This window comes from Octodon degus, unplaced genomic scaffold (assembly GCF_000260255.1).
Source record: "Octodon degus isolate 3935 unplaced genomic scaffold, OctDeg1.0 scaffold00273, whole genome shotgun sequence".
Lineage (NCBI taxonomy): Eukaryota > Metazoa > Chordata > Mammalia > Rodentia > Octodontidae > Octodon > Octodon degus.
In genome coordinates this window covers 910,900-914,576 of record NW_004524849.1, presented here as the reverse complement: position 1 = coordinate 914,576, position 3,677 = coordinate 910,900, and the positions used below count along the sequence as shown (strand labels likewise).

General features: G+C 49.3%; 1 protein-coding gene across 2 annotated transcripts in view; it reads left to right on the top strand.

Moving 5' to 3' along the window:
* The window catches only part of Ncf2 (neutrophil cytosolic factor 2), a 33,399-nt gene that overhangs the window by 4,066 nt on the left and 25,656 nt on the right, over positions 1-3,677 (top strand). The gene's annotated exons all lie outside the window — the stretch shown is intronic.

Here is a 3,677-nt window from a genome sequence, read left to right as displayed (position 1 = left end):
TATTTATTTATTTTTATTTATTACATTTATTTATTGTGTGTGTGTGTGGCCAGCTCAGCCCACCAGGGGGCGGGTCTGGCTGGCATGTGGTGCTGGGGATCGAACTGCGGTCCCTGTGCTTTGCCAAGCTTGTTTCAAGTAGGTGCTTTAGACCACTGAGCCATCTCTCCAGCCCAGGTTAAGGTTTTTAATGAGCTAGAAAGATCTAGCGGTAAGACTCCAGACCAGGCTAATCTGATTCATAATAGTCAAATCAAAGGAAAACGTCTATAAGGTTTAATCTTATAGTTCAACAGCTCCCAAAGAAAGAAGAAATCATAAATGAGGCAGTCCTCTCCACCTGCCCCAAGCCCACTCCTTTTCTTTTGTCTGACCCATAGGTATCAGTACTTCTCTAACACTGCGTTACCAACTCTTCTCTTGTGTGACTATAGTGGGGGTTGTTAACTGGAAAAATGCAAGGGCTCTGCCCAGAAGCGACACACTAGCACACACATCCTTGCATGTGCAATTTAGGGACTATGGATATGGAAGTGCCTGTGTGACCTTTAAGGATCCATTTTGGGGGCCAGGGCACCCTTTCCTAAAGCACTGTTCTCCATCTGTAACACCTACCTCCTAAATCTGTACCTAGGATCAACCCAGAACATCCCTTGCTTGAAATCTTGTCAGGGTGACATCTTAAATTTATTTCTCTGCATTCCTACCAGCACCACCCTGATTAAAACCCCCACTTTTCAGCAGTACAACTGCAATCACTTCCATACTGATTCCCCAGTCACTAGTGTTGTAGCCTTCGTCCATATTCCCAGCTGCTTGAGAACTTGCAGAGGCTGCTCTTAGTACAGGGCAAAAGCCACAGCCCTGTCTGTTCCTCTGTGGCCTAGCTACCGCTACCCGCTCACTCATCCTCCCTGCCTGTGCTCCCACCATGCTCACCTTGGGGGCAGTGACCACCCCCCCTGCTGCTTTCTCTTGTAACATTTGTCTAATCTGATGGATATATTTTAGTTATCTCTTTCATTACCACCCTGTAAGCGTCTTAAGAAAACGAGTCTGTACACAAGCATGCTGATAGCTCGGCAAATGGATACTGGTTACTCAATGCATGCTTGCTTCCTTAATTCAGTGGAAGTGTGCACATTTCTGATTTAAGGAACTTGTAGATTAAAGGGGAGATGAGGCACCGAGACCAGTCACTGCGATGCAAGGTGGTCTTAGGCATGTGCTATACCTGCTGTTTTTGATGACTGTACTATGGGTACCCGAAGAGGTCACTCCCCATGACAAGACTTGGGATCCTTGCCAAGTGGGACTTGAGCTGGGGACAGTGTGATGGCTAGTGCTTCTTTTGTCCCTCACTTGCCTATGTTGCTGTGTGGCTTTTCCACCATTATAAAGTTCCAACACAACAAAGTTACAGCCTATTTCCAAGGAGGCGGGTGGCATCTCAGGGATGACCTGGCCAGGCCATCTCACCTCTCAGGAAGAGGAGGGGACTGTACGTTGTCTTTCAGGTCCTATGCCTCCTAAAATCAGGACTCTTAGCATGGTGAAAATAAAATAATGGTGAAAATAAAATAATGGTGCAGACCAAGCTGGCTTAAGAGATAAAGCAGGGAGGGTGGAGCTGAGCCCCTGAGCCAGCAACTTCCGAAGGCCCTGGGTGTTGGGACTGCCCCTTGCTGTGATCAGTGTTGCCGATGTGGGCAAGTGCATTGCACGACTCCAGGGCACCAGTAGCGGAGGAAAAAGCGGGAGCTTCGGGGGTTATAAGAGACCTCTGCAAGGCCTGTACCAAAGTGATGATCATGCACCCTCAAACTGGGAGCTGGGAAAAGTCACAGCAAGGTTCATGCTTCCGTGGGATGCCCCTGCCTGAGAGAGCGGGGTCAGTACAGCCAGGAGCCTCACAGGGGGCCACTGGGCGTGGGTTGCCGAGAACCTGGGGCAAGGCGGGCTGCTTGGCTGGCTTGGTGGCACAGAGACCACCTGCGAAGGAGGGCAGCAAGGAGTCTGTGCCCACCTGCGACACTAGGGCTGAGTGCTCTCTGGATTTTGCACACCAACCTTGCTCGGGCTTGCACTGTGTGTCAAGGCCACTGCTATCCCCCTGCCCCCTCCAGCATACCTCAAGTCCAACACTCCAGGCTTTCAGTAGAGGCCCACAGCTGTGCTCAGAGATGCATTTCTAAATTGTTTGGGTTTTTTAAAAAAATGTATCTAGTACAGGGTCTCACTACACAAATGAGACTTGTAGTGATTCTCCTGTTTTCAGCCTCCCAAGCGCTCGGATTACAGGCGCACGCAACCACACCCAGTCTCAATCGCTGTCTCAGCAAGCCCCGGGGTTGGGGCTGGCACAGCATGCTGAGGATGGAACCCGAGCCCCTGTGCTCTGCCTAAGCAGGCGCTTTAGTCCGCTGAGCTATCTGGCCGGCCCTCAGAGATGCATTTCTAAATGGACACTTTGGAGGACATCTTACCGCATTTCAGCACCCAACTATAACCCTGAATAATTTCTCCGTGCCTTCTCCCTTCCACAGGGGCCCAGGTCTCTCCCGCATCTTGTTGGGCTACAGGGTTATGAGGAGGGTTTTGCTGTATACAGAACCAGGTAGACCCAGATGGGGTCTCCTCATAGATGAACTCCATCTGTTTAGCCTAATTGGCAAATACACTTGTGAGTGAATGGCCAGCATGCTTTGAGCACATCCTGGGACTTCCTGCCTGCTTCCAGTCAGGCTGTTGGGAAGAGTACAGTGGGAATCAGAGGGAGGGGATGGAACAGTCCAGCTTCTACCTGCTCCTCCTTCCTGGACCAGTGAGACCAACCAACTAGCCAGGTTTTTCATGTAGAAACCTATGATGCCTGTCTGCTCTTCCTCACAAAGACCAGAAAGATGTAGGACCACAACTTGAATTACTCATTGCTTCTCGGAGAGTGACCTGCTTCTAAGCCATTGTACAGCAGTCCTTGTTAAAAGCAGGGATACCAGGGAAGGCCAGTGTCCTGTTTAAACCTGGCTCTTAGTTCCCATCACTCTGTTAGCCACTGCAGCAGCCTGCTTGTGAGCTACTTCAGCCCCCAGACACCTTTGGTCCGCACCCCCTGGACCCTCTCAGGCAAGCAGCCCTCCCAGCAGCTCAAAGCCCCCATGGGTTGTCTGGGTAAGAGCCACAAAGATTCCAGCTTCCACACTGTATATATATTTTTAAATCTCTTGATGATACCTAAGAGGTGTGGCATATTGAGCTTGAAACAAGCAGGTGATACATGATTGGCGCACAGGTTTAATGGGGAGAGTTCTAAAGCTGAAAAATAAAGGAATTAATGTGTGCACAGGGCACTCCCTGAGCACCCGAAAGCATGATCTCATTTAGTTCTCACAGCAGCTCTGTGAGGCACGTACTATTTTTATCATTCTCTTATTCGAAAGATGAGGAGACAGACTTAAGGGAAGCAACTTGCCCAGATGTAAGTGCAGTAAGCAGATGCAGATGGCAGAGCCAAGACTCAACCTCAGTTGGTTTTGACTGGAGAAATTGGATCTAGGCCCACAGATCGGGGAGCTCTTCTGTGTATAACATGCTCCTGGAATATCATGCTCTCCCTCATTATTATTTTTTTATTAAATTATTTATTTATTTGTGTGTGTGTGTGTGTGTGTGTGTGT